This window comes from Agelaius phoeniceus, chromosome 10, assembly GCF_051311805.1.
Source record: "Agelaius phoeniceus isolate bAgePho1 chromosome 10, bAgePho1.hap1, whole genome shotgun sequence".
Classification (NCBI taxonomy): domain Eukaryota; kingdom Metazoa; phylum Chordata; class Aves; order Passeriformes; family Icteridae; genus Agelaius; species Agelaius phoeniceus.
Window position 1 is genome coordinate 27,216,051 of NC_135274.1, and position 11,204 is coordinate 27,227,254.

The 11,204-nt window shown below is 49.4% G+C and overlaps 1 long non-coding RNA gene across 1 annotated transcript; it reads left to right on the plus strand.

The window, feature by feature from the left end:
- Positions 1–2,064: 2,064 nt before the first annotated feature.
- On the plus strand, positions 2,065–6,785 carry LOC129124325 (uncharacterized). The gene is made up of 2 exons (XR_008534825.2): positions 2,065–2,485; positions 4,011–6,785. It is a non-coding gene; the product is annotated as an uncharacterized LOC129124325 (long non-coding RNA).
- Positions 6,786–11,204: the final 4,419 nt, after the last annotated feature.

Here is an 11,204-nt window from a genome sequence, read left to right on the forward strand (position 1 = left end):
AACTCTACAAATTCAGGGGTTTGTTAGCCACACCTTTTGAGCCTAAGCAGTGAGCTGGTTGGCAGTTATGGTGACTAAAAAGCAGACTATAGATCATGAAGATGATGTCACAAGCTGCTACCAGAAACATTTCACAGCTGAAATAACTGTGCAATAGCAATTTGAAGTCTAATTTATGGGGATTTATATTAAATTTTGCAATTTTTTTCAGTTGGGCAAATGGGTTAGGATAACCAAGATCTGACATGAAGCTTTGGGATGTAAAAAGGAAAGAGAACTTTGCTAGCTTGTTGCAAATTTCTGCGGATACTTTTGCAATTTTTAAACTACTTTCTCTCTGCCTTGTTTCTAGTTATTAACTTGCAAGAACTCTTCTGGCACATATGGAAGACCCTGAAAGTAGGTGCTTCCTCTCTTTTCTTCCCCTCCCATTAGATCAAGTCAAAGCTAAATGAGTACAATACTCCTTGCCAAGATTCATAATACTGAACATAATTACTGAAAACCTTACCCAGCAGTGCTTTTTCCACCATCAGTAGGATTATTCCAAGGGGGAAGTGATTTTACTTTTCCATAATTAATTTCCCAACATCACAGAGTTGTTCAGACCACAGAACTGTAATCTGCAATCAATAACAAAATTCCTTACTGGTTACAGTTTAGTTCTGGTACTTTGTAATTATGGGATTAGTGGTGACCTTCAGGTTGTTTCCTTTTACAATAGTCTTAGAAGGAAAGAAACATTCAGAATTGAATTTTACTGCATTTAAATTAGACACTTCTATTGCCATTTTTCTTCCTTTTCTTTTTTTTTTTTCCCTCTTCTCCCGTTTTTTCCATTCACATGCACATTTTGGTTATGTAGGTTCCTTGATCAGACCTATCAGACCTCGTGTATTAAGCCTAAAGGTTGCCAATTTTGGAGAAGGTTTAGCCTAATTTTCATCCAATGGCATTTTTTCAGCATGTTTAAATTCAAAACTATATGCTGATACATTTACATTTCTGGTAAATATACCCTGGATCTATTTCTGGGCATGATGAATAGGCAGTAGGAGGATAGCTGATCTACCTTTTTTTTTTTCTAGTGTGCATGTGAATGTCTGTCAACTCTACATGGATTTTCAGTATGCAAGACACATTTGGAGTATTATAGGGAATGGGAGCGTGTGTGTGTGTTGAACCAGAGGGAGTTCTGGTTCAAGATGATTATTTCTGCATTCAGAGCAGTCAGAGGCACACTTGAGTTCTGAATTAATTCCTAAGTTATGTGCATCCTTACTAGAGCAAAAATTAATGAGTGTGGGCAGAGATCTCCCTAATGAGGCCAGTGATGACAGATCCACGTGTGAATGGGAACAAGCCGCAGAATTGAGTGCCTCATGCCATCCTGGGGCCAGTTAAGGGCGGTGAGGTTGACAGGACGCAAAGATGTTCGGTGCCACCGTGAGAATTTAGGGCTGTGGCTCCTGCAGAGCTCCTTGGTGCTCTGCTGGATGTGCTCCAGGACGTCCATCCCGGGCTCCTGTGTTGGGGGTGAGAAGGAGAGCATGTTTTTCCACGTTACAATTCTGACTTCTGCTACTGTGCAGTAGTCTTTTGTTCTGTGCCACCCTCAACCTGCCAGGTTGTTTGCACTGCAATCACCTGCCTTGTTTGAAACATCCATCTTGCGCATTGCTGCACTCCTCCCAAAACGTAAGCACGGGCTGGGCTCTTCTGCTCGTTAACGCTGCACATAGTGTGCAGCACAGAGAATCCCACCCGTGCATACGAACTCTGCAGCACCGTGCATGCGCAATTAAAAAGGAGTAATAAAACTCCTCAAAGATAAAAACACCCAGCAAAAATGCGTGCACATAGCGGCAGGACTCAAAAAAGCAAAGCGATGAGCGACGACTCGGAGAGCGGCGCACGCCCAGCACAGTGAGTTACTGCGCATGCGCAGCGGCGGGCCGGGGGGAGGGAAGCTGCGTCTGGGACAGCTCGCTGTCTCCACCTGCTGGCTGACAGGAGGTGATGCTGACTCGGGAGAGCCGCGGTGTGCAGGGAGCGGCCGCAGCTGCGCACGCGCAGTGCCCCGGGACCGCCGCCCACACGGCGCGGCTTCTTCCGCTCGGTGCCGCCGCCTCATGCTGTAACAAACGTGCCGTACCGCAGCCGGGACCTCACGCCTTCCCTGGGTGCCGCCGCCTCGTGCTGTAACAAACGTGCCGTACCGCAGCCGGGACCTCACGCCTTCCCTGGGTGCCGCCGCCTCGTGCTGTAACAAACGTGCCGTACCGCAGCCGGGACCTCACGCCTTCCCTGGGTGCCTCCGCCTCGTGCTTGTCCTGCCTTTGTGGGGCCACAGTGCCCAGAGTGCAAATCGCACAGCTGTGGCGGTGCTGCCGCCAGGCATTCGTAGTCTCCTGTTGCTTCTGTGGCCTGAATTGCTTCCAGTCAGCAAGAATTGTTCCCAAACGTCATTCCCCTCTGGAGCTCGGTAAGGTTATGTTCCCCGAAGTCCAGGTGCTGCTTCTTGGTGCTGTGTGCACTTCTTGCCTTTGACTGCTGTGAGCAGCTTTGTGTTGCAGCTCAGTGAAGTCCAGTTCAGTGGTTTCTATACCAGAAACCCCTGTAGTGAGCAATCAAAAGGGAGGTTTCCTGTTCCTGCTATATCTTGGCTTTCTGAAATTGCTATATCCTCTTGCATGCCGGTATGCCTGAGAGAATTCATGCCATGATTCCTCCAATTTGGCACTAGTCTGTACCTTGCTTGGGGCACAGAGCATCCTTGAGTGCATTGTTAGGAATCTTAGCATGGAAGATACTTGAGATGTGAAGCTGGAGATCATGCACGTGTTTGAAAAGCAGAAAGGTTTACTGGACTATTGTCACGTTGTTTTGAATGCAGCAAAGGAAGGCTGTCTATTGGCTGGGCCTGTCATTTGCACTAGCTCAGCTCTACTGTACAGAAAAAAATGTTTAGTGCTTTGGGGTTGTGCATTTCAACTGTAATGTATTGTCAAATTTGTCTAATGGGTCTTGCATGAATTTTATGTGTTAATCTTGTTGCAAAGCTAAAGGCTGAGAGGGAATGCTGTCAGTAATACAGAAAATACTACTGTGGGCATAGAATGCATCTGAATACCTCTGAAGAGACTGTGCTACCTCTTAGCTAGACGCTCCCACTCAAATAGTTGACTTTAAAAAGAAAAGTAGACAGCATGTCTTTTGTTTCTTCTGGTTGCTGAGGACTGTTACCTCCTGTTGAGACTCTTGAGACCCTGCAGCTTCTTTTGTACATTGGTAACTCTGTTGTGGCTTTAATTTGTTCTCTACCCCTATTATAAAGGTGGACTATGCATGACTGTACACACCATCTCCTGAACTAGTTGGATGTTATGGGGAATGCTAAGAAGGTGACAGATCAGTTGTTGTTTTAAAAACAAAGGCAATTCTTTGGGATGATTCCAGAGTACAAATCTCACACTCAGTTGTTGCTTTATTGCCATTGAGGGTGGTTGCTTTTAAGTTGATGAACACTGGTAGACTGTCTTACTTTGTTTGAACAGCCATGGTTATTTCATCCACCTCCAAAGCTTGGAAAGAAACTAAAACAGTGTTTGGAAATTGTTTAGAATAAAGCTGGTGTTCCAAGAGTGGAGTAAGCACTCAGGAGTCATTTAAGGAATCAGCTTTCCTCAGCACAAGAGGAACCAGCCATGGGCACCGCTGTGTAATATGGAGCACATGCAACCACTGCATCTCTCCGAGCGGCTGAGAACATACCTTCCAGTGTTTTGCAAGCAAGAGAGCTGTTTTACTTTTGTGTGTAAATATTTTGGCAATAGAATACAGGGACTCTCATATCTATGTGTGTGGCTGGGTGCATCTCTGAGATATTTAGGTATCTCTTTGAGATATTTAGGTATCTCTCTTTGAGATATTTAGGTATCTCAAAGAAAACTGCCTGTACTTGTGACTGGGACCATTCTGAGAAGTTCTTTCTTTGCTGTCCTTCACAGGAGGATATTACTTGAGAAGCGCTTATGGAGCACTTTTGCTGCTCAAGAAATTCCAGGAAAAACAAGCTGCCCAGCTATCAGTGCACCAGAAAAGCTGACCAGTCTGTCGGCATCCTGTTACAGGGACCCTTCATTGAGCAGTCCTGCTGGATTGGAGGGAAGTCTGACTGACATTCACGGAAATAGGCCAAGAACGTAATGGAGACCCCTCAGCAGGTCTTTCCACTTTATGACCTCTCAGTAGGACTTCTTATTTGAATATGTTACCTGCTGCTGGCAACTGCTAGCATCCATGAAGGAGTCACACTTTGGAATTTTATGGAACAGTTTATGGAACTATGCTTTTTATGAAATTGTGACAGGTTAAGGTTCAGGAATTGTTGGTGATGGTATCTGTCAGTGATAGTATTTGACTGCAAAAACTCACTCAAAGCAATATACGGAGAAGTTGTAGTCCCCAATAAAAATATTCAGCAGGCAGAGTGCATTTCTAACCCAACAGGGGTTCCTATGGGGCAGAAGACAGGTTCAGCCCATTGACTGATCCCAGCAGTTATGATGGAGCCTTCACTAACTTTTTCTCCATTCTTGGCTTACTTTTATAGTATTTCTTTATATTTAGGTGAAGCTTGAGTGACTCTACTCATGCATATATTTGCTACTGACTGGTGTAAAATCCTCTCACTTCACTTTCAAAGATACAATCAAAAAAATGTATAGGGCTCATTTTCATTGAGAGGTTTTCATAATTTGGAGGCAGTTAACTTTGGGATGGAGGTGTGCATTAATATTACAATTAGGCTATAATAAACCACGTTCATCTGAGGAAAGCGATTTTGCCACATTGCTAGCTTGGCAGCAAGACATCTCTCTCACAGCTGCTATGCAGTTAATCAGCTTCAAAGTACCATCAAGTTGCTGCCAAGGATTTTGGCAGAGCCTGGTCGAGGTATCTCCATTCCACTGCACCCTTCCCTTAGCAGGTGCTTATGGTTGTATGGGGAATCATTGTGCAGCATGCCAACCCAGTTCCATCCTGGGAACAGCATCTGTATTTTACCCTAAAAATTCTGTCCCGTTGTAACTCCTGTTAGGATACAAATGTAACTTAGTTTTCTCTGATTTTACCCTCAGTCATCTTTCCATACAAACATTGCTCCCCTCTCCAGAGGATTATTGTGAGCAGATGTGAGCCCTGCTGTCCCTTTGGACTGAGAAAGACAGAGTTTTTTTCCCAAGTTCCTTTTGAACCTGTTGTGCACCTGTTACAAGTCTTCAGTCTCCTGCAGTTTTGTGGGTCAGTCATGTGTAGAACAGCACAACTGGCTGGCATGCTTTGCTTGTGAGGGGAGACAAGAGAAGAATCCCTCTGTTCACACCAGACTTGCAGCTGCCAAACCTCACCAAAGCACCTGAGGAGCCCCCAGGGATTGATGGCACAGAGGGAGCTGATGGAGGACAGCACAGCAGGCAGCCTGTCCTCCCATCAGGTCTGGCTTATGGTGCCACCCTGAGGGTTTCCCCTGTCTTCGGGCAGTCCTAGCTACTGCAGCTCACTTGACAGAGACTCACTGTCTATACTGTGCTTGGCTACACTGGAGAGGATGAAGCTGAGGACAGCAATGGTTGCCTTCACATCCCCTGACTGCAGACGGGAGGGAGGGCGAGCTCTGTCACCTTGGGAAGGCATCTGCAGATTCATTGCTGCCCATCTCTGGAGCATGGCTCTATCGGGGGATCGTGGTAAGGACAGCAGTGCTCACCTAACTTTGCACCTGAGGACAGCTTCAGGATCTTGTCATACTGTGGGAGAGCAGAGCTTCACAGTAAACACCAGCTAACACGCTTACTACCAGTGTTAACACTAACAATTCTTACCCAAATATTAATACTAATAACACTTACTATGCATATTATTAATGCTAGTAGAGGCTGGTAGCGTTCTTAACGCTGAGGCTTGCATGAAGAACACAAAATTAATTAATGTTGCTGATTATGCTATTGTGGTGTTGAAATACTTGGCCTCCACTGCAGTAGCCCCACACTTACCTCGATGGCCTCCCCCAGCAGGTCCCGAAGCACTGGGATGCAGATCAGCTTAAGCATCACTGATGTGATAAACAGAGTTCACTCTTTAAAATTTTTAAAAGTTTAATAAAGGATAAAAGGACAAAATAATCTAGCACTGGGGTGCTTTTGGCACCCGGCCACAGAGCACAGAGGTAGCTTAAAATCATGTTCAATATATATGGTTACATTGCTGGGGTTACACGCATATTCATTAGCTTATACATTATTCAATCATTCCTTTGAGTTTTTGGTGTTCCAGGAACTCTCTTGTTTGGTTTTAATCTCTGACTTGTCTGCAGAACATTCTGTAAATTAGGTCTAAATATTTTATTTCTTCCTGTAGTTTTATCCTGTTGCTTCACACTCCCTGATAGCGCCGACAGAGCTGATAAATCTTCCTGGATGCTTATGCTTTGTTTTTGTCACTGTTATCTTATCACTTGGCCGGGCCAATCCGCAGATACAAGAAACACAGTAATTGCTTTACACCATTCTCTGAGTTAGTTACATAGAAGTATTTTAGTTTCTATTTTAACTTTCTGTTAAAGCCTACGATGTATTTATCACACTACTATTCATATGAAATACACAGTGCATACATAAACTGGCATATTACACAATACAAAGCAGTTAAAAGTAAGTACAAGTTGTACCATATCAAAATACTTGTGATGCAAAAAGCTAATCTATGAATGGGAAAGCCAATATTGTTTTATCATCTATAACATCCGACCACTGTGGGGGAGAAGGAGGGTGAGCAGCGGGCCCGCAGCGGGCGGGGGGACGCGGGCACGTAACTTTGGCCAGGGTGCTGATCTCGGCTAGTCGGGGCAGGCCAAGTCCCCGCAGAAGCGGAAGCACTGCAGGGGAAGAGGCGCCCAGAGCCCGGAGCGGGCTCTGCACGCCCTCCCCACTCCCCGCTGCCAAACCCTCTCCTCACCATGTCGCCGCCGCTACCAAACCCCCTCTTCACCAAGTCGCCGCCGCTCCCTAGTCCGCGCTGCTGTCGCAGAGTCCGCCTTTGCGACCCGGAACCACTCCCGGGCTGCACCACCCCCACCGCCCCCCTCCCCGCCCCTGCCCCGAGTGCCGATGGGGCGCTCCGGTAGGGGCTCTGCGGGGGTCTTTTCGCCGGGACCTGGGCACGAGAGAGGGCCGGATGAGGGGACGGGGGAGGGTCTCGCGAGCGGGACCCACGGCGCCCGCGGACCCTTCGGGCAGCCCAGGCTCCGCCCCACGCTCCCACGGGCCGCAGCCTCACGGCTCCCAAGACTGCCAATCCCGGCCCGTCTTTCTCCGCCCGCCCTGACCAATCACAGCCGCCCTTTCAATCCGGGCGCGGTCCCGCCAATCTCAGCCCGCTCAGTCGCGGCCCGGCCCCTCAGCCTGGCCCCACTCCCCCGTACGCCTGAGGCGCCGCTCCCGCCACCGCCGCTTTGGGAGCCGGCGGAACTGTGTCCCCGCTGCCGCTGCCTCGGCAGGCGCTGTTGGGGCCGGGAAGGGCGGGCCGGGAGCGAGCTTCAGTTCAGGTCCTGACCGGGATCAGGTTCTGGTCCAGGGAAACGGGCAGACGGCGGGGAGCGGGCGGACGCGGCCCCTGCAATGGCGGCGGGAGGTCGCGGAGCCGAGCGCGGCGGGAATGGGCGGGCTGGGATTGGTGGGGCCGGCAGGCGCTGCCTCGGGTTGTGATTGGCTGGCTGGTCCGGCCCTGGGGCATAAATAGCGTGCGTTGAGGCGCCGCAGGCGTCAGTTCGGCGGCGGAGCTGGAGCGACGGGAGCTGTGGGTGCGCGATCTGAGGAGCGGCGCTGCGCCGGGACGGGACCCCAGTGGCAGCTGATCCGGGGAGCGCTGGTGAGCACGGACGCGACGCCTGCGGCAGCATCTGGGAGCCGGTTGTGTCCAGTTCTTTCTGCCGCGCCCTGCGCGGCTCGGGTAGCTGGTGACTGGTGTGGGGCCTGGAGTGGCGCGGGGGGGAACCGGGTGTTGTCACTGGGGGCCGGGAAGTAGCCGTTCCGCGGTTTCTGGATTTAAAGTATTGTTCAGAATACGAGGAATAAAGCTTGCTTTTTTTGCATTTTTATTACTTTATTTTGTTTCTACTTATAATGATTTTTTTCTTTATTGTGTTATTTTATCATTGCTCGTTTTATTACATCTTTCTGGTTTGATTTGTTTACTAGATATCTGACGTTAATTCAGTAAGGGTTGTGGGACTGGGGCTGAAACACCAGTTGTGAGATCAGTGGGGACATAAAACCCCAGGAATAATGATATTGACATGAGTCAGGCCCAAAACAATGTGGAGCGGTGGAAATGCTGGGGCTAGAAAAATGCCATGGGAGAAGGGCACGGAGCTGCAGCACAGGGCCTGCAGGACATGCCTGGGGCTTCCCAGCCCCTGCCCCGTGGTACCAAGCAGAGAGGCTGCGGGTGTGGGGGCTCAGAGGGTTCCAGGGCCCAAGAACCAGCCCAAGGGTGCCTTTCGGGATGGGGGAGCAGGAGCCCGGTGGCTATTCCCAGCCCCTGGAGCTGCCTGGGAGGAGGTGAGGGGGCCTTTGTGCAGGTGCTGGGCTGAGAGCCAGAGGGAGGGAGAAGGTAGATGTTGAGCTTCAGGCCTCAAGTGTCCCCAAAGTTGGGATCCCGCTGGGGTGGGTGGGACAGCTTCTAGAGACATTGAAATGATGGCAGTAATTGATTTGTGACCTTATCAACAGCCCCAAGCTGCAGTGAGAAGCAGGAGCAGCTTTTAGCTACAGCCAGTAGGAAGCTGAGGAGCTGGAGCTGAGGCAGCAGAGCTGGAGGAGACAGAAATATGGTAGGGTTTGGGGTAAAACCCCTGTGGGAATGTGGAGCTGGGAGGTGAACTGCAGGGTTGGAGCTGAAATTGCTGTTAAGAGCTGTGATCTGAGCTCAAACCACACAGAGCTAGAGCTAAAACAAAGATCCTGCCCTAAGAAGCAGTACTAGCGTTATGTGGCACTGCTGTGAAGATGTTGAGCAGGAAGTGGAACAGAAGAGCTGGCAGTGAAATAAAGCTTGTGGGACTGGAGCTGAAATCACTGGGGCCAGGGTGGGGACTGCAGTGCTGCAGCATCAATTACTGTTCAAAGGGAGACTCACTGTAGATCTGAAGAGTAACCATAGAATGAGACACACAAATGAAAAATCTGGAAATAGAATGATGACTACCAGAATGGGGTGAGAATGGTGATACTGAATGTGGATATGAAACCCCAAAACTGCAGCCGAAGCCAAAACCCTGTTTCAACCTGAGAGCAGCTTTGCCTGTCAGAGCTAGAGAAAAGTGCCAGCTAGGAGGGAGAGAGCTGGCAGTGAAATACAGCTTGTGGGTCAACAGCTGAAATCACTGGGGCTGGGAAAGGGGAATGGTGGGGTTGGGATTGAGACTGCACATGGGATGGAGACTGAAAGGCTGACATAGAGACTGTATGATTTATGTGCTAAACTCACTGCAGGCCTGTGATATGAATACTGGGGCTGAGTATTGTGACTGAAAGTAGAACAGGATATGTGAAGTGGAAAAGGGGACTGCAACCTTGTGCCTGAAAGCCCCGTCGATGCCGTGATATTGTCGGGATTTGTAATGGCATCTCTAGGGAACGAGCTGAAATCACTGTGGGGCTGGGATTGTGGTTGAAAATGCATAAAAAACTAAGGCTGAGAATGGGACTGTGAGCATCGAAGGGAACTTATGCAGGGGCTCGCACAGTGACAAAAGTGTTCTTGTGTCGAAATCACTGTAGGCCTGTGACATGGATGCAGGGGCTGGGGATTGTGACCAAAAGTAGAACAGGATGTGTGGAGTGGGAAAGGGGGCTGCAACCTTGCGCCTGAAAACCCAGTTAGTGGTAGACTATTGCTTCTGCCTGTGATGGCACCTCTAGAGGTGGAGATGAAATGAATGTGGGGCTGGGATTTGAAAGTGGAAAAGGTGCTAGACCTGTGAACAGGGCTGTGGGAATTGCGGTGAGCTTATGCAGGGGCTGGCAAAGTGACTGGAGATTATTGGGTGGGAGCTAAAAAACCTGCAGGACTGGAATATTGCTGGTGGAGTGGGCTTCGAGAGGCTCGTGTGGGAGGTGAATTGTTGCTGAGCTGGAGCCAAGAGCAAGATGCTGCCCTTTGAAGCTGGAGAAACACAGAGCTGGTGCTGGAAGAAGAGAGCTGGCAGTAAAATAAAGCTTGTGGGCCAAGAACTGAAAGAGCTGAAATCACTGGGCCTGGTGCTGTCATCATTGTGGGTCTGGGATCGCGGCTGAGCACAGCATAGGAACCATAGGTCTCTAACGGAGACTTTAGTGTTCTTGCTGCGAAATCACTGTAGGCCTGTGACATGGCTGCAGGGGCTGGGGATTGTGACTGAAACTAGAAGAGAACATGTGGACTGCAAAAGGGGGCTGCAGCCTTGCGCCTGAAAACCCCGTCGATGGTACAATACTGTTGGCACCTGGGATGGAACCTCTAGAGGTGGAACCAAAATCAATGTGGGCCTGGGAAGTGGACTGTAAGGCTGTGATTTGAATGAAAACAGAAAAGGTCCTAGTCCTGTGAATGGGGCTGTGGGTCTCGAGGTGAACTTATGCAGGGGCTGGCACAGTTACTGGGGATTGTTGGGCGGCAGGTAAAATCACTGCAGGGCTGGAATATTGCTGGTGGAGTGGGCTTTGAGAGGCTGGTCTGGGGGCTGAATTGTTGCTGAGCTGGAGCCAAGATCAAGATGCTGCCCTTTGAAGCTGGAGAAACAGAGCTGGTGCTGGAAGAAGAGAGCTGGCAGTAAAATAAAGCTTGTGGGTCAAGAGCTGAAAGAGCTGAAAGCACTGGGCCTGGTGCTGTCATCATTGTGGGTCTGCAATCAGGGCTGAACACGGCATAGGAAATATAGGGCTGGCACAGAGACTGTAAAATAAAGCTTGTGGGTCAAGAGCTGAAAGAGCTGAAATCACTGGGCCTGGTGCTGTCATCATTGTGGGTCTGGGATCGCGGCTGAGCACGGTATAGAAACCATAGGGCTGGCAGGGAGACTTTAGTGTTCTTGCTGCGAAATCACTGTAGGCCTGTGACATGGCTGCAGGGACTGGGGATTGTGAGCGAAATTAGAAAAG